Consider the following 19,441-nt stretch of genomic DNA (forward strand, 5'->3'; position numbering starts at 1 on the left):
CATTTCCATGAAGCCCATTTTCCAAACAAGCGAGGCCTCATCGGCACGCTACAGTAAACCGACAAACAAAAGCAGAGAATTCCCCATCGGTAACAGTGGCCGGCCGGCTTCACACGTAGAACAACATAGAAATGCTCCGTTTAAAGGGACTGGATTGGGAGGAGGGGGGTGAGTGCTATTCTGAAACCTTTTTGCAAGACCAAAAATAATCAACAGACCTTTGAGCGAGCATCTTACAATCATTGATTCTGTGTTTTGTGTGGCCTGTGTAAACATACAGCCGCAGGCCAAGTCTACAGGGGGCCTCCCTGTATCTGATCTTATGCACTCAAGCTCAAGTGTATTTGTTTGAAGGAGAGTGGTTGTTGTTTATGTGCACCACATTAATGTGTGGAGAAAATGCATGTATGTATTTGTGTCTATAGACTGGTGACAGCTCAGAGTTGTGCACAGAGAGGTGAAGGGCACAGTGGTGAAGTGTGGATACCAGGGGAAAAAGTTTTTTTTTTTTTTTTGTCTCTGTGAAAGAGGAAGAGCACTTAGTGGCTGAACAAAAGGTTTCATAAGAACAAAGCAGCTGTTGAAAATGTACCGCTACAGTGCTGTATAAACATATCTGCAGCTTAGCACTCAAGCTTACATTTTTTACATCTTGAAATACTTTTTTTCTATCAGATAAACACTACTTGAGTTAATAAATGATGCAGATTTCAAGTCATGATTGCAAAAACTGCCATTAAGCATTTACACTGAGTGTAAAAAAAGAACACCAGAGGGATTCTAGGACCACAGGTTTAGGGGTGCTGAGCACCCAGAGAGCTGTCTGGCCAGACATGAGAAATTTCTTTCTTCATACATTCTACATACATTTTCTACATTTTTTAAACTTCTTCCGTGCCTTTTATCGTTTACTAACTCCATGATTCACAAATAAATTGTATCTGACTTTTGCCAAATACTAAACACAAGCAAAACAGAAAGACACATTTTTTGTATGCCAATTTAAAACAGTTCTAGCTGTTTAGGACAAATAGCTTTATCCCCAAAATCAAAAGGCAGATTTTGAGTTCCTTTGGTTTGGTGGCTGGTCTGTTACTCTCCTTTTTCTCTTTCCCTGCTGTGCTCTGTCTCATCTCCATGTTCTTCCCCTCCTTGTACAGTGAAGTTAAGCAAGTATTAAAGAATAAAGATGATTAAGAAAATTAAAATGTAATAAAATATGTCCTGTCTAGACAGAAGTCCACTGAGATGGGTTAAAGGAAAAGTGCAGCCCAGACCATCAAACTACAACCCAAACGTTTGAATAATTGTATTATGTGCTTCCCTTTATACATCATCAATCCTCAAAAATGTCATCTGAAATATGGGTGATTATCAGTACTTATTTTTGGCAAAACAAAGACAAGCTTATTTAGTTTATCCCTCTTTGGAACTCTCCTAAGATGCATTTTTTTTTTACCCTCTTTGTTTCTGGTAATGACATTTTTCATAAGTAAAGCAAGTGATGCCTACACAGGTTTAGATGTTGCTCTGGGTGCTTTTGTTAACTCCTGCATGACTTTATTACTTTATTTTGCTATTGAGGTAGTTTTGTTTTACTGGGTACTGCTGAAATGGTTTCAGTGATCTGTTTTTACATTTGCAGAAAATGTTTCTAAATGTGTTTGGCATGTGTCCCAGAGATTTAAAACGGATTTGTATATCCCAGACTTATCAATTTTTGTAAATGTTTTGATGACATGGAATAATATTCCTGTTCTTGAGCTTTAAGCCTACTTCATGTTGAAAATATGTTTGAATTAGGGTACTCCTTCAATCTATCAGTCTGGTAGTAATTAGGTCCTGGTGTAGCAAGTGAAACTGGTTTTATCTTTTTTTTTTTTATATTTTGGCTGAAGATACTTAATTTTTGATTTAACTAGGGTGCAACTGTACTTCTTTTAAAATGACAAGTTCGTTTAGAAAACCCAAAAACTGCTTTCTGCTATTATTCAGGTAATTTTTGTAAAGTGATAAAACTTCATCATCTGAAAGGTTTAAGTGTGACAGAAAACAAATATATCTTTATAGCCCTACAACAGAATGAGGAAAATTGTTTTCTTTCTGAAATGTTCCAAAAAGCAAACATTAAATCATTCTAAAGGTTCTGTAGAGGAGATTTAGTCTTTAGTTTTAGAAATGTAACAACTGAATTACTTTTAGGTTTATTGATGTGCAAACAACAGTTTACAAAATGCATAGTTCTATGATTTGTTCAACGGAGCCATGTCTGCTTTTAATGCAGTGCTGCCTGAAGGCACAAAGATCTCATCCGTTTAGTATTGATTTATACCCTTATCCCCCACCCAACAGGGATATCTTCAGATTCTTCAAATGGAGGTTTTTATGTATATATATGCATGGTGTATCATCTGTAAATGTTATGCAGGACAGAAACCAATATTTCCAAAGTCTTCCCTTTTTTTCCACTTACAAAGTATTTTCTATTTCTACTCCTGAAAGATACTGCTTTATATGCATTAGCTTTTCTTTGTTGTGTTCTGGTTTTAAAACATCATATACACTTTGCAGTCTATTGCTTCCCTTTACAAAACTTTTATTGACATTTTGTTGTATGCCGATATGAGATGTCCATAGTATGATATCTCTGGTGAAAAGGAAAATTGTGCCTGAGTATAAAAACAAATGCAATTATAAGGAATGTAAAATGATGTAACTATTTGATTTACAGTACATAAGAAAAACATCAAACTATTACTACTAAAGTAATGTATTATATGACTATTACCTTTTTTGCTGCATTTAACATTTAACATATTTTACAATTTACCCAGATACAAGCAAATTAAGGACAAATAAAACCTCTGATTTATTCTAAAAGTTTTCAGGTCCTTAATATACTGTAATAAGCTTTTGTAATCTGGTTAACTCCTTGGGTTATCTACTAAGGTATGTCTGCTGCTTGATAAGACTTGCTGTTGATAGCTCATAAAACTGCTATTTTAAACAGGATTACAACTCCAAGAGTGACTCCTACTACTCCTTTAGTTTAAAGGCTACGACTCTCTTCATTTTAAATATTCAAATGAAAATATTTCCAAACAGTTAAATTTGTCTTTGCAAGCCTAGAATAGTTTAATAGCGTGACGTCAGGTCAGCTAACTGGGAGCAGCAGAGTAGGCAGAGGAAACTCTGGTCACTCCACTACTTTCTGTATTATTTTAATAAAAGGATGTCAGACAGAGGGAAAAAAAACATAACGTACAATTTAGTTTCTTTTTAAATGTAATGTTTTTAAAAATGTAGCTATAGATTGATAATGCTAAACATCTCATGCATACTGACATAAAAGATGAAAGATTAAAGAAAACTATTCTCTATTCAAACCTACAGTATTGTATTGGTTGTTTTAATATTCTTTTACTATATCAAGTTGAAAATGTTTCCAAATAGCTGAATCGTTGTTTTTTATTTAATTTTTTTGGGAACTGCCTTTGTTTTACACAGGTGTGACATTTTTCTTAGACTAAAGTCAAAACTACCGCTACGATATAAAATGGAAAGCTTTAAGAGGGTGTGATTTGCACAATTCCATAAATACAAGTTCTGTATTATCATATACATATCTTGGTGGTGTTAATATGCTGAGGAATCAATTTAACATTTCTCTTTCAGACTGATAAAATCTATTTCTGTGTGACATTTCACAGAACATTGACTAAAAGAAAAAGCTTTTTTTTATCTAAATCACCAGCAACAAACATACAGTTGCTGCTGACAATAGTGTTAAAACAAATGGACCATTTAGAACCATATTACAGTTTTCTATTTAAGTCCGCCGGGCAATGCTAATTGGTAATCTCTGACTTTTTGTTCCACTGGTATATAAATACACTACTCAGTTAAATTAAAGGAACACTTTGAAAACAAATCTGCTTTTAATTGAAAAAAACAAGCCAAATAATCACACAGAAATGGAATGGGTATTAAGTTAGGAACAAAAGGATGCCACCTCATTTGATAAAAATGAATATAATTAACCCAGAGATGGCTTAATTGGAAGTCACAGAGAAAGTGAAACTAAAAAATTGAGGCTACTCCAATTTGCTGAAAAAAAATCATTGCTGCTACTCAAAATAGTACTCAGTCATTCATGTGGCCCCAATGTGCTTGTTTGCATTCCTGACAACCAGGGGGAGTGCTTCTTATGAAATGAATGATAGTGTCCTTGGATATCTCTTCCCAGTTTCTCAACAGGGCATCACTGCTCTTCTGGATCGTCTGAGGTGCAACCTGATGGGGTCATATGGACCTAACAAGATATCCCAAAGGACTTTTATTAGATTCAGGTCAAGGAGTTTGAAGGGCAGTCAATGGTATCGGCTCCTTAATCCTCCAAAACTGCCGACATACTCTTGTCACATGAGACCTGGAATTATCAGGCACCAACACCATGTGTCTAAGGATTTAATTTTACTACCTAATGGCAGTGAGGCTGCCATTGTTTATTCTGTACAGGTTTGTGCATCCCTCTATGAATACACCTCTCAGACCAACATTGGCCAACAGCTGCAGCTTCCCTCCAGCCTTTGACAGCTGTTGCATGAGCTCATATCAAACCTGCTCTCATCTGTGAAAAGAACAGGACACCTGAGTCGAACCTGCCAATTATGTTGTTCTCTGGAAAATGCCACTCGAGCTCCAAAAAGCCAGACAATAAGCACCGGGCCTAATAGAGGAAGTTGGGCCCTAAGGCTACCCTCATGAAGTCTTTTTTAATGGTTTAATCAAAGACATTAATGCTAGTTGTCTGCTTGAGGTTACTTTGGAGGGCGCTAGCAGTGATCTTCCTGTTGCTCCTTTGTCAAAGGACTGGATATCGGTCCTGCTGATGGGTTAAGGACCTCTGACTACACTGTCCAGCTCTCTTAGAGTAACTGCCAGCCTCCCAGAGTCTCTGAATGTTCTTCAGACACTGCAGTGAGACACAGCATCCTAGTGGAGTTGTACCGCGAGGGCAACTTCTCTGAAAAGAGCTAATAAAAACTGAGAGAGCACAAAACTCCTACGAGTTTTAGCTGTTGTAATGTAAAGCTGCTATAATTTGGATTTGTGTTATTTCTGCCATTGTAGTGCACTTTTGGTCAATTTCATTAACATCAAACCACCAGAAAAAATTTCAAGAAACTTACTTGACAGTAAAGTATTTTTTTTTTTAATGTTTTTGTATTTTAACATTTAGTGATTAAAACAAAAAGTTTTACAAATGTTGTCGCTAAGGTTTTATAAAAAAAAATGAGAGAAGAGAAGATAAGTGAGGCCTGATAAAGTTAGACAGTCTTTTAGAATAATTGGGCAATGAAGAATGGTCAAAGATCACTCTGAATTCCCTAAGCACTGCTCAATTTGAAAAAGGGGCCTTTATTGACAGCTGTTGCACCAGCAATTCTATTTAAAACAATTATTTCTTTCCCAAATTTATTCAAAAATTTCAATGAATTGTTGAACATTTCTAACCTTTTTCGGGGCGAAATTATTCCACCGCAATGAAGAATTATTCATATCAGGATTTGTATGCATCTTTGTCAAATGTAACCAGCACTTATCATTTACTCCTATACGCCAAGATATTTTTTATGGTATCTTTTTTTTGTAAATTGACAGTTAAATATTGTTTTATGTGTTTAACTGACCCTTGCGTTTATATACAATTTCTCTACAATTAAATGTTTTTTTTTTAAGTTTAATGACAAAGTCTTTTCTTAAGGACATTATAATACTGGAATTGAATATACTACCATCAAATATTTACCCCCTCTGATAATTCATTTCTACATCTGTTTTAATCCTAGTTAGAATCATAGGTATAATGGACTGACAAGCTGCACTGGGTTTAGACCCAGACTGACTGCAACACACAAGAAAAACAGCCGCACACTTGCTCCATTGGGTCAGCGTGGAGTGACCAATTAACCTAACATGCATGCAAAGGCAGAGTGAGTATCCAGAGTAAATCGAAACAGGAAGGGTGGGGGGGTTGGGGGGGCAACCAGAGGTCCTGCACAGGCAAGATGTGATCCACAGACCCTCTTCCTGTGAGGGGACTTTGCTGGTACTTTCTGTGGAACCGTATCTTCACTTATGGAACTGACGGTGTGATAAATATAGGGCTTAACTTTTAAGCAAATAGTCTACTTCTTCTAATTTTGTGTTTTTTCCCTTGTATAATCAAATTGAAAGCTATGTTTTTGTTCTTGTTTATTGAATCTTACTAAAATCAGTTAATGAAAAGGTTACCTAATTGAATCTAAATTGTTCAGGTTTCATTAACTCTCTCACTATTTTAAAGTGAAAGAAAATCAGAAAACATTTGTTACAATGAAAAGATCAACAACTTATTCAAGAACGTTTGGCAAGCTTAGAAGAAATCTACAGAGGAAATATAACTTTAAGTTCCTCATAGTTTTTAACATTGCAGGGACAAACTTAACAAGATTTTAATTGCATATGTTAGTATTATTTTTATTGGTGATTTGTGAGTCTATTAAAACCTGCTGTTTTTGTTTTGTTTATCTAATTAGGACAGTTCTTCTGTCAAGATAAAAGTAATCTTCATTATGAACGTAGCAAAGATTTGAGAATTGAATGTAAGCGGTATCCTTGATCTAAGAAAAAAGTGTAATATTTTGATATGGCTGCAGCCACGCATGTCTCCTCATTTACAAATGTGTAAGATGATGTGTGATGTGGCAGACTGGGTGTATGAAAAGTTTCTTTAACTTTGATTAATGGCAGACTTCCTGAAGAAGCGACCCGGTTGGTAAGCAGCTGCCATCTTTGAGCATAAGTAATTTCTCTGGCCTGAATAAGATTACAACTTCGGTCAAAATCTGATGTCTTGACTCATGGTTATTTAATACATATATAATATGAAGTGTTATTAAAAGAATTTGTCCAGAGTGATTTCTTCTCAGGAAAGAATCTGGAAGGAGAGCTTAAAGATGTAAAAACAGAACTTTCCTTTACAGATATTTGAAATTGATCAACACAATGTAAACCATCACTGAGAAGAGGAAAGAAAATGAAACAGTCTTAAAGTATTTAACAGGGCAAGATCTGAACATGCAACATGTGTAATCAGAACTCATAAGTGTATAGATGTTGCTGCAGTTAAATATACAAGTCTAGCTTTCCCAATCTAAAGACTTAAAGGTTTTACCAATAGTTCCTTGCAAAACAAACAAACAAACAAAAAAAACAGGTGAGATTAGATGAAGAGCTTCACTGAACATTACATTTAAAGTCTCCTGAAAAATGTCTAGTTGAATCTATAGGTTTGCTGTTCTGCTTGAAGATTAGGTTTTGTCTTATGCTTTTGCTTGCAGGGCCTTTGCAAACAAAATGGTACTATTTTGATTTTCTTTCAATAGTTCCATTTGATTTATGGAGGATAAAACTAATAGCATATTTTTCCACTTGAATGTTATTTCCTCAAAATTATTTTGTCAAGTTTGTAATTAGTTGATCATATTGTTGGTTGCAGTTCTGTTCAGCAGACGCAATCTGAAATACACCAGGTACATTCAACCATCTGTGTGATCTATTTTTGCCCAGACTTCAGTTTCGCCGGCTGATGTTGTTTAAAGGTTTGATTACACTGCACTGCTTAACGCTGCAATATCCACTGAGCAGGAAAACAAGACGGATTACTTTCAACATCTCACAAATAGCCCGTAACACCTGGCACTAGTTGGCAGGAAAACCATGAACAACATGGAAACAGCACAGAGGCTACAGACCCCTGATCTGCTGGGGTCGGCTGATCTTAAAGCCTTAAAAAATCCCCACAGAATACAACATTTCACTGGGGACAGCCGTTCTAATCAAAGTCACTCAGTAAATGAATCAGTTCACACAGTTGGTTTCTTTCTTTCCCCGATCATAATAAAGTACTATACTCTGGCTGCTGTAAGAACAGAGCGACATTGGTTTTATGCATTAAGAGAGGACGAATGAGTAGAGGGACACAGTCGACTATGGAAAATGCAGGGAGCATCTGGTTTCTTCTTTAAAGGCGGCGATGGGTAGGAGGAGGAATATGTTAACACATGACGGACTACTTTAGGTGGATAAGGAAGCCAGGCAAGAATCTTGACTTATTATTTTAATATGGTAGAGAGATGTCATCTAGCACAGGAAAGGCCTTTTGAATTAGGTTAAGCTCAGTACCCAAAGGAATCAATCAAAGGGAATCATAGTGGCTTTATGAAAAAGCACTGAAAGAGCGGAGAAATTCTACAGCCATGTTTTCATTAAAAGCTAATATTGTTATGGAAAGCTATTATTTACACCTTAAGCCACAGGAGTGATGGTTTATTTGTGCAGAGAGTGTGTCTCTGCAGGCATAATAAACACAATCTAATGATTATCTTGGAAACTTTCTGACACAGGCCTTTGGCTTAAAAGACATAAACTAACTTAATACTGAACAGGATATGAGGAATCTTTGGTTATAAAAGTAACCCAATACTACCGTATTTTCACGACTATAAGGCGCACTTAAACGTCTTTTTTTTCCCTCAAAATGTGCGGTGCGCCCTTTGGTGCGGTGCGCCCTATGTGTGTTGTAACTGCGACTTTTGAGACCACCCCATTGAGGAGATGATGAAAGAGTGGCTGAATGTAAGGAGACTCATCATCACCATCGCTGTTAATATGTGACTCCATGCGTGCCCATCTCACAGCTGATGTGAAAAACATGGGGAAACAAAATAACCCTGTGCTCGCTGTTCAACCGCTCGACATTGGTGTGAACCGGACCCAGCAGGTGCAGCAGAGGCAGCGAGTTTACATGCAAAGTCAATGGTTGACGCGCGTATAGGTGCAGCAAAAGGTCACGCAGCCTTTAAGCATCTGACGCACCGCCAACGCGCTGCTGCTGCTCGAGATGGAAAAATTGAAGTTTTGCTGCTGGACGCGCCGCATCAACCAATCAGAGAAGCTGATCTGGGAGCTGACAGCGAGACAGACACATCGCTCTGATGACATATGATATTAACGCAAAGAAAAGGGCTGGATGGATGAGGAGATGATGAAAGCGTGGCTGAGGGAGGTGTATGTGAGGAGAACAGGTGTTTTTTTTCCACGCATCACCATCGCAGTTAATCTGTGACTCCATGCGTGCCCATCTCACAGCTGATGAGAAAAACATGGTGAATCAAATGGATGCTGTGCTCGCCGTTATCCCGGGAGGTCTGACAAAGGAACTTCAACCGCTCGACATCGGTGTGAAGCGGCCGTTCAAAGTAAGGCTGCGAGCGGCGTGGGAGCGATGGGTGACAGACGGAGACCACAGTTTCAGGATAAGTGGAAGGCAGCGCCGGGCAAGTTACGCCACCGTTTGCGGATGGATTGTAGATGGACTAACGTGTCTGCTGGCTCTGTTGTTCAAGCTTTCGCAAAAGCCGGCATTATTTCTGAGGAGCCGCCCGGCACGGAAAGTGACTCTGACAGCGAAGATGGGAAACTGGCATGTCTGATTTAGCGCAGCTGTTTAATTCAGAAACAGAGGATGATGACTTTGATGGGTTTGATTACTACTCTGTAATAAATACATGAATAAAGCACAATCATACTCAGTTTTGCTCCCGCTCTATTTTTCTACCTGAAAACTTAATTCAACAGCAGCCTCTGGGCGCGTCTCCTCCTCTTCACCGTGGCGGCTGGCAGGTGTTTTTTCATCTAAATAATCTAAATCTTGCAGCTATATTTGCTGTGATCAGTGGGAATAAAGTAGTTTTAATATGTTTTTAAGTGAGAAAGTCCACCTGAAAACTTCATAATTGCAGTCAGTTCATCCAGATTATCTATTTCTGTCGGAGGCGCTCAGACCCCCACATACCAGCGGTGCACCGACAGCAGAAATCTCTTCATCAGCAGCCTCTAAGCAGGGTAGCCTCCAGGTTCACCGCGGCTGCTGGCAGGTGTTTTTCATCTAAATAATTTTAGCTGCAGGCACCAGGATACCGGTAATAAAAGCGAACAAATTCCGTCGGCAGGTTTCAGGATTTTAAGTTAATTTAGGAGTGATCACAGCGCTGTGTCATCTGCGATGTGTCTGTCTCACGGCCAGCTGCCAGGTTTGATTAATACTTTGTAATAAATACATGAATAAAGCACAGTCATACTCAGTTTTGCCCCCGCTGTATTTTTAAATACGCAGTAGAGGTATTTAAAGGTAGTAGAGGACATGTACCTGTATATAAAAAACGCGCCCTATAGTCCGGTGCGCCTTATGTGTGTGTTAAATACAGAAATGGGACACATAACTGAGAGTGCGCCTTTTAGTACGGTGCGCCTTATGGTCGTGAAAATACGGTAGGCTAAATGAGAGAGCTACCCCTTCCTCATAATTTGGGGCAACAGGGGCATCGGATGAAGAAGTTTTTCCAGCAACCAGAGGGTTGTCGGTTCAAGCCACGGCTTTGGCTTTCGGTGTCATGATGTCCTTGCGCAAGACACTTCACCCGCATTGTCTATTGATGGTTGTTGGAGGAACTGGTGGTGCCAATTTATGTCAGTTTCTGTCAGTGAGCCCCAGAGCATTTGTGGCTACAATATAGTTTGCCACCATCAGTGTGTTAGTGTGTGCGTGAATGATTGAATGACTGAAAAAGTGCTTTATAAAAACAGGCCATTCAGCATAAACCTGCAACATCTCTAAAGTTATCAACAGACTGACACCGCCATCATGTTTCTTGAGAATAAACACTTTATTTATCACAAGCTAACAGCTCTTGGTCCGTCAGGGCCCTTTTAACTTGTTGCACCCACATACCCATACCAAAGGTGCAGCAGTTTAAAACAGAAAGGCACAGGCACAAGAAAATACCTATGGCTGAATCTTGGCCAAAGTGGCTTAGGGTTTGATAAAGCCTTACCCTTCAAACCCAGCCACACTGGCATGGTGCAATGCAGAGCAAACCAGGGCCCAAGTCCGTAATTTAGCTCAGGCTCCAATATATATTCCCTGCAGCAAGATCAGCAGTGTCCCCCTAGAGCTCCAAGGCACTAGCCCACTGGAAATCAGATCAAACCAAGGTAGGGAAGACACATCTGTCCCACATGGTCAGCTACCCCCCTGGCATGTCAAGAAAAATGAATGTTCATCAGAATCCAGCATAGACCCTTGACTCACAGACAGCCTGACACATCCAAGAAGCCCTAGAGGATGCAACACTTATATGGGTCATCTCACCAGGAACCTACCACTCCAAGACAAGCCCAAGCATCCGCACAAACAAAAACAATAAAGGCTTTCGTTGCACCCCTGTGGAGCAATGACAAATAAAGAATTCTGATTCTGATTCTTTAAGCTCCATAAACAATAACATTGCTTAAGGCTACTCCATATCATTAACACTTCCCATAAATTGATCCACGTTTAAAATACAAACCAGTTGACTTAATTCAGATAAAAAAACATACCCATAACATAATGATGCCACCATCATGTTTCAAAGTTAAGACCATAGACTTTATATACTAATTACGTGTGTTCACAGGGCAATTGGTTACTCTGGATCGTATGCAGAAAAGGTAAGGAAAACAGGACAGAATACAACCAAACATTGATTATTTGATTTATGAGGATTGGTGCCTAGTGGTTAGGGCATTGCGCTTGGATCCTAAAGGTTCTCACTCCCACAGATTGCCACTCTGGCTCCCCTGAGCAAGACCCTTAACCCCCACACTGCGCTGCACAATGGCAGCCCACTGCTCCCTGAAAGGATGGGTTAAATGCAGAGAGTGAATTTTGCTGCTTTGTACTTGTGACAATGTAATGAAAATAAAGTTAAATTATATTCTATTATTCTATTTGATTCAAACAGGGTTTCAGTTTACAGTGATTTGGGAGTTAAGTTAAGTTTTTGTTAATCTATCTCGTAAAATCCCTCCAAAATACTTTCAGGTTTGAGGCTATATAAGTTAACTTTTGCAAAATACTGTAGTGCCCTTTGGCTCCAATGTTAAAATAAGCCTAATGCAGACAGGATGCTGCAGACCCTGGCAAAAACAACAGACTCCAACACCCAGGCTGATAGATACTGGCAGATACTGGCTTCCTTTATGAGAAGGACCTGAGGACACAGAGAGCTGGTCACTTTTCCTCAGCTTCATTGTCTTTTTGTCTTTTATAAGCAGATATAGAACATAAAAACAAGAGAGCAATGTCAGCACGAATTCAGCAACCTTAAGCCCATCTCAAGCTCTTATCAACTGAAGGCAGGAGGTGAAAAGCCCTTAGGTTTAAAGGCAGAAAACCCTCTAACCTTGAAGGATTAGGTCAGGGTGCAACATTATCTTCCAATAATCTGATAACAACTACATACAGGATGCGTAGACACCATGTACCTTTCAAATCCATTTAGTTAATGCCCCAACCAAGGACAGCATAGTAATTTGAATAGCTCAAAAACTGTTTTTAAAGTTCCATTAAAAGTACAGAAAACACACAGGCTAGATCTATTACCATTAGGCAGACTATATAAACTCCCCGACCAACTGGCATGCTCCCAAAACCCACACATTTTGCTGAAATGTTGGCCAAACAAACCTTACTTGCAAAAATAAATGCCCACAACCACTTCCAAAGAGATTTTCTAGTTTTCCACCTCCAAAACATTTGTCGTCAAAAAATTGAACACATTCAGTAGACAGTTCTAAACACTCAAGAGAATCTTAATCACCCCAAAAGGAATATCCAACTTTTTTCATGTGGGCATTGGCAGGAGTGAAGGCTGACAGGGAGACTTGCTAGCCGGAAGGAGGTAGGTGTGTGCTTCACCAGACTGCTGAACAAGAGGAAGTTGTAAACAAATCTTTTTTAAAGCTGAAAAATGGGAGAAAACTTCTTTTTTTCTCCAATATTTTGCAAAAATACAAGAGATAATCAGCTTTCAGAGGATGCTTTAACCTCTTTTATTTAGAAAGAAACGTCATTCTAAACATAATCACAGAGGATTAAAAGGTAAGCAAAATATTCAGAAACACAAGAAAGTCCCCTTTTTTCACCATAGCTATTTAGGATCTTCAAAACGGTTCCAGCAGAAAAAGATGAGCTAAGTAATTCACTCAGGTCAGCTGATCATCCGCTTCTTGAAGCTCCTTAACCCAAACAGAAGCTAAGGGGGATTGTGCTTTTTCTGTCTCATCTTCAAAAATGTGGAATGACTTTCCATTGCATTTTAGAGTCTAACTCTCAGTTTGGTTTTAAATCGCGCCTTAAAGCTTATATCTTTGCCTTGTTTTTTGACACCGTATGTGATGTTGATGTTACAGTAGGTCTTTTTTGATGACAGACTTTTGTAGTACCGGTAAGTATTTTAATTTTGATACATGCATTTTCTTATTTTATTGTTTTTATTCAGTCTCCTCAATCTGTACATCCACTTGCCTTTGTTAAGTGTGCAAAACTTTGGTCCTTGGGAAATTTGAAAGTCTTTTATGTGTGACCAACTGTATGTGCTCTCTTTCATCCTCTGACATTGGAGCTGGCTCGGATGTCATGTTCCTGGACCGGGGACACCTGTGGAGCTGGTTTTATCAAGCTCGGACTGGGAACGAGCCCCCCAGTCGCTCACATTGCTTGGTGAGAGGGATTGCTGAAGACTCTGTTAAGTGCCTCGAGATGACATCTGTTTTGAATTGGCGCTATACAGTATAAATAAACTGAATTGAAACTTATAAAGTTGGATTTAATTGAAAAACATACTTTCCGAATAATTATTTCATTTATGACATAAATAAATCTGTCCAAAAAAAAGGTCTTTGATTAAATCCTGATTTAAGGCTTTAGGACTCCAGCAAATCGCAGTGACAGCTATTATCCAAAGAAATAGAAAAAACCTGGATTGTTAATAAAGCTTAACATGAGAGGCTCATGATCCAATATCACTCCAGGAGTAACTAATCCAAGAAGTCAAAAAACAACCCAGAACATCTTCAAGTTGCACAAGCCTCATTTTTATCAGTTAATCTTAATGCTTATGCTCCAGGAATGGAAAAAAGTAAGTGCAAAAACATGCTTAATATAAGACTTTCAGTGAAAACCACTGCTGACCAACACAAACATCTATGTCACAATAAAAGATAAACTGCTATGATCCCCTAGCCTGGGTGCCATTCCGAACTTAGTCCCGCCCACAAGGTTTGAGGTCGGGAAGTTCGGTCTGGCATTGCTCCATAGTAGCTCGAGTATGATCGCCCACCCTCTGGCGATCCAATCAAATTGTCAGGGCGGGCTTTATACGATGATGGACAGATGATCAACAGTAACGTAATAAACCATGTGACCAAAGCGCGCTTGGGTAACAACAACAATAGCTGCCTCCGGAGAGTTGAGGTGAGTAGATTCTGCTATTAGGTCTGTTCTAGGAGATATCAACAGCAAATTAATTTTAAAAGAGGAACAGAGAAACGCGATCAAGTCTCATCTTCTTATTCTAGGAGTGCAACTGCACGCTTTGATTTTTGTTGACAACAACTATGCATCGTTAAACATACGTCACGCACTCCGTTGCTCTTATTGGTTGTAGGTCTATACAATTGAGTGCCGAGGCATTTTTTTTCCTGGTTCGTTCAAAACACGCCCCATAATCACAGCTCTATGGAGCAGTATCAGACTCATATTCTGACAAGTATTGAGTAGGACTATGTCAGGCTAATGATCCCCTAGACTTCAACAAAATATATTTTAACACAGATAGGAATAAAGTTTTTGTAACATTTTTACACTTGCTGTATTCATGTGACCACAATATTTTCTCAAACAAAATTAAGGTTTAGTCAAGTCTAAGTCCAATTACACTACTCACTGACCTTAAATATGGCACTGATTCATGAGTAGCAAAGGCAGGTTGGAATAGCTTTTCCCGTTCATAAATGAAATAATGATCTTGCATTAAGCTAGGTTAATTAAAATTTATTTAATGATGTAAAACAGGGATGATAAGAAAACGTTAAAAAAATACAAATCTATAAGTAAAGGAAAACATTATTTTACAGCACTGAATGTTGGAATGTAAGCAGTTTTTGACAGAATGCAGCAAATCTGGTAGCATTTCCTCAGATATAATTCTTGATTAATTAGTTTTGGATCCGCAGAGCCACAAGTTGAACTAACAGCACAAAAGCTGAAATGAAATTCTCTCATAACCCCTTGAAAATGCAAATTAACTGAAGTAACAAGCAGTTAAAGTTGTAGCAAAACTGATTATCTGCCTGCTTGTCTTAATATTCTTCTGTGCGTTTCTGTGATGCTGTCTGTCTCAGATGAATCATGTTGGCTGACACGGTTTATTTTCATTATCTGGAGGTTATGATGTTTGCAGATGATGTTTAACAGATGATCCATTGTTGCAATAACGACCTCCTTCTGTGTCAGGGGTAGATATTGTTTTTGGAATCTTTCAAACCTAAACCAAATATATATGTGATTAATAGTAATAAGCAAAAGAGAGAGAGGTTTTGAAGTGAGGCAAAAATGATCTGAAGTGCTCAACCATACTGCTATACACCCATTTTGTTTCCTCAGCATAGATCTTTTGCTGTCTCCTCCATAACAGAAAGAAAGCAGTGACCTAATTTCTGTGAGGACAGACAGAAAAATAAACCACTTAGACAAGATAACACAAAAAAAATTATTAAAGCCTTGTCTTTATTTGTTTGAGATAGGTTCAGAAATCAGACACATGCACAATGTGAATACGGACAGGATTTTAAAAGAATGATCCAAGGGAGAAATGTCATTCTCTTACAAAAGTATATGCACCCCTTGAACTTTTTCACATTTTTGATGTTACATAAACTGCTGCGTTGTTGCAAATTGAAAGCACTTAGCACAAGGATGCATGGTCTGCAAAATTGGTACAAATACCAAAGAAAAAAATGTGTGTTTGACTTCAGCTTCATATTCTTTGAAACCCTTAAATAAAATCCAATTCAATTGATTGCATTGCCCAAATAGCCCCCCTGAGTGAGTATTTTGCAGCCACTGCAATTATATAATTAGACATGAATTTATTTTGGGGTTTATCTCAGACAGCAAGTGATTGAGAGACATCCTTCTTTGCAAAATAGCTCAAGTTCAATCAGATTTGCTTCAGAGGATGTTTATTTGTAAGTCTTGCACGCATCATCAGTAGTAATTATTTTGACTGGGACTTTCTATCATTGAAATGCTTTAATCTAAACAATTTCATCATGATTCTGTCTGTGTGTTTAAGGTTGTTCAACTTGAAGGTGAATCTTTGCTCTAGTCTCAAGTCCTGTGTAGCCTCTAACAGCTTTTCTTACAACATTTCTCTGTATATAGCTTATAGGATCTTCCCATCTACTCTCAACTGAACAAATCGACCCTATTGTGCTGAAGTCCACAGGTGACCTAAAAAATGTTCATGACGACTTCTTGTTGTACTTTGTTTTATTTATAACAAAGGAACCATATTTTTCTAAAAGCAAACCTGTAAGGTACAATATTATATTTTTTATTTATATATATAATAAACTTGTTTTTAAATAATTACTGCTAAATATTTCTGACAATTGTGGTTGAAAAGTGTCAAAATGTGAATAAATTAAATGTTTTTGATCACTGATTTCAGACGCTATAAATAAAATACAGGCTATGTACATAAACAGATATAGCTGTAATGATAGGATTTTATTTATTTACACCCAGCCTATCTACAGCTGTAAAACACCTTCAAGCACACGAATAGGCGAAGCTGTCAGCATGTAGCATTAAATGTGACCACTTTCATTTTTTACAGAACAGATTCCTCTGAGGCCTCTTTCACTGCTGCAGTATCATCTGTTTAATCCGTTGGATAATATTTGTAGTTTGAACCATTGGAACACTGAGGGTAATGTGATTCAAACAGGCTGGTCTTCAGCCACCCAAGCAGACTCCCAAACATTGGCTATTGATGGGGGGGGGGGGGGGGGGGGGATAAATGGCAGTTATCTGCAATTATTTGTTTGGCAATCCACTGATTAGTCGTCCTGTCATTTATTAGTGAAGAATTAAACCTGGATTAGGCAAGCATTATGTGCTATTCCATCTTATTAAAATTAAATCTGAAGCATGGCATTTTTTTTGTGTGTGTTGTTTTGTTTTTCTGCAGAACTGTGCCACCCTCTTGTAATTTCCAGTTTTACATCAAGGTCATCAACACCTTCCTCTTGTAAATATAATCAATGGCTTTTCACTCGTGAAGCCGCATGACTGACGTGCGCCGCCGCGCGCCGGGGCCTCTTGGACGCTCATTTCCCCCCAAACAGCCCCGTGATGTTTCTCCTCTATTTGGACTGCGGCTGCAAAAAAAACCTGAGCACGTCCCATCCCGGAGCACTGCAAGCTTCCTGCATTCCCACATCTATAGATACTCGAGTGACAGCCGCAAAATAAAAGAGCCCTTAATAAGAGAAGCTTTGCCATCTATCATGCCAGTACATGTGGTGAGTAATTGCGCCCTGCAGTGAGGCAGATACGCACCAGAATAATAACGGCGAACACAACCGACGCCGACCGGGGCTGTCAATCAATCGCATTGATTAGGATCCGGAGAGGTAATGGAGGGATCATTGTTTATTGCTTCGAGTCACATTGGAGCGACGCCCTTAACGCGGCCGCGCTCCGCCGGACGGAGCGCCGCTGTTTAACACGTTCCCGACCGGGAGCGCAAAAAAACCCATCGCAGGCCACATTCCCATGGGCATCCAAGTCAGCGCTGCCATGGAGCATCTCAGCTCAGATATACACAGGCTGACATGCGGCTTCTCCAAGACGCTCTAAAATCTGCATCGTTTTAGAGGTAATAAAAAGAAGCGGATTCTTACCCGATCACCAGCAGCAGGGATCTGAGCGCAAATATGTACACATCCAGCACTGAGGAGAGATGGTTTTTCTTAACTGGGAACCAGGACGCAAATATATCTTCCCAGTCGGTTGTTTCACTTGCTGATCGCTGTTTGGTCTACGGCTTGCTGCAAATAAAGGGAGCCCGGACAAGCGTTCCCTGCAGGAAGAGATGGGAATAAAGCTATAGCTGCGTGCTTAGGATCCCGATCAGGAAAAAAAAAGGCTATACTCCGTCCAAATGCACTACAAGCCCAGTGGAGAGCCGGAGAGGACAGAGGCGTATCTCCCTCTCTCTCTCTCTCTCTCCCCTCCTCTATCCGTCTGTCTGTATCCCGGTCCTCCCTTCTTCCCTCCCCCGTCTCTCTCCTTATGTTCTTAACTGACTTCAGTTGAAGTCCACAGGCGCAGAGGAGCAGAGGACCGTGGTCAGAGAGAGAGAGAGCAACAGAGAGAGGAGGTATGGGAGGGAGGGGGTCAGAAATGACAAACCAATTTAGGAGCGCGGCGAAAGCTCGGCCGATCGGAGCGCAGCCCCGGCAGGAGGAGCGCTGCTTCACAGGCAGGAGGGGATGGATGGGGTGGGTGGGTTGGAGAGAAGGTGATGATTCCTGCCTGGGGGATGCAGGGAGAGAAAAGAGGGAGAGATGAAGTGGGGTTTGAATGTCTGGTGGAAAACACGGAAAATGGACCCAGCTCCAAAATCTTTGGACGTAGGGCTCCACCTGCCGTGAGGAAAGCGCTCAGGGTGCCTAAAAAAAAAAAAAAAAAGTCTCGGAAGGGGAAGAAGGTGGAAAGCAACAGCTCCAGATTACAGAACACCTCCTTGTTGTTGTTCCTGTGGGCGTTTGGTGTGATATCTTCTCTAGACTGAAGAGACAGACTGTTGACTGATTGAAGCAGATTGGGTCTTATAAATCTAAATGATGGAGAAAAATCAAACATCCTAAAAACCGATTGATCAATACAGCCACAAAAAAAAGGTCTTACCAATCTGATTGGTAGTTATGTGTCCAACCAATAATTTGGTTAAAACAACCAATTTAATATGGTAGTGTTAACTATATTGGTAAAATGGCAAACCGATACAAATAGGTCACTTTAAACAAAATAATGTGTAACAACATTAAAAGCCGAAGCCAAAGGTTGAAGCACCCATTCTGTGATTGCAGGGTAAACTCCTGCTTTACTGTCCCCAGTAGGTCCAATGTTGCACACTACACTTGACTACAGCCAGTCAGATTGATAAACCACCAGTTACCATTTTTATTGGTTGTTTGGTTAATCAGTTATACTGGTTGATCAAAAACCATTCACTTGGTCAGTTCCTGAGCAATATAACCTAAATTGATTCAACCAACTAGAATGATTGTTTTTTTTCAACCAATCCATTCTTAGAGTGCCACTGCAGACTGTACTCTTTCAAAACTCTTGCTAATTTAGTTTTACATTCTGTCTAATTTCTAACACAAATGTTTCCATATTTTTGAGTGAAGCCTTAAAATCGCTTTGCTTTCATTG

At 39.3% G+C, this 19,441-nt stretch overlaps 1 protein-coding gene across 14 annotated transcripts in view; it reads right to left on the reverse strand.

The window, feature by feature from the left end:
- The window catches only part of adgrl3.1 (adhesion G protein-coupled receptor L3.1), a 225,729-nt gene extending 207,287 nt beyond the window's left edge, over positions 1-18,442 (reverse strand). For 5 of the 14 annotated variants that reach the window (XM_038290309.1, XM_038290315.1, XM_038290303.1 and 2 more), the window contains exon 1: positions 17,902-18,440. The gene's annotated coding sequence lies outside the window, so the exon portion shown is untranslated. Of the gene's footprint in view, positions 1-17,901 lie in introns of all 14 variants that reach the window. The other 9 variants (XM_038290307.1, XM_038290314.1, XM_038290311.1 and 6 more) reach the window with 5 other exon arrangements.
- Positions 18,443-19,441: the final 999 nt, after the last annotated feature.

The sequence above is a fragment of the Cyprinodon tularosa genome, unplaced genomic scaffold (assembly GCF_016077235.1).
Source record: "Cyprinodon tularosa strain WSP-4 unplaced genomic scaffold, ASM1607723v1 ctg279, whole genome shotgun sequence".
In the NCBI taxonomy this organism is placed as follows: Eukaryota; Metazoa; Chordata; class Actinopteri; order Cyprinodontiformes; family Cyprinodontidae; genus Cyprinodon; species Cyprinodon tularosa.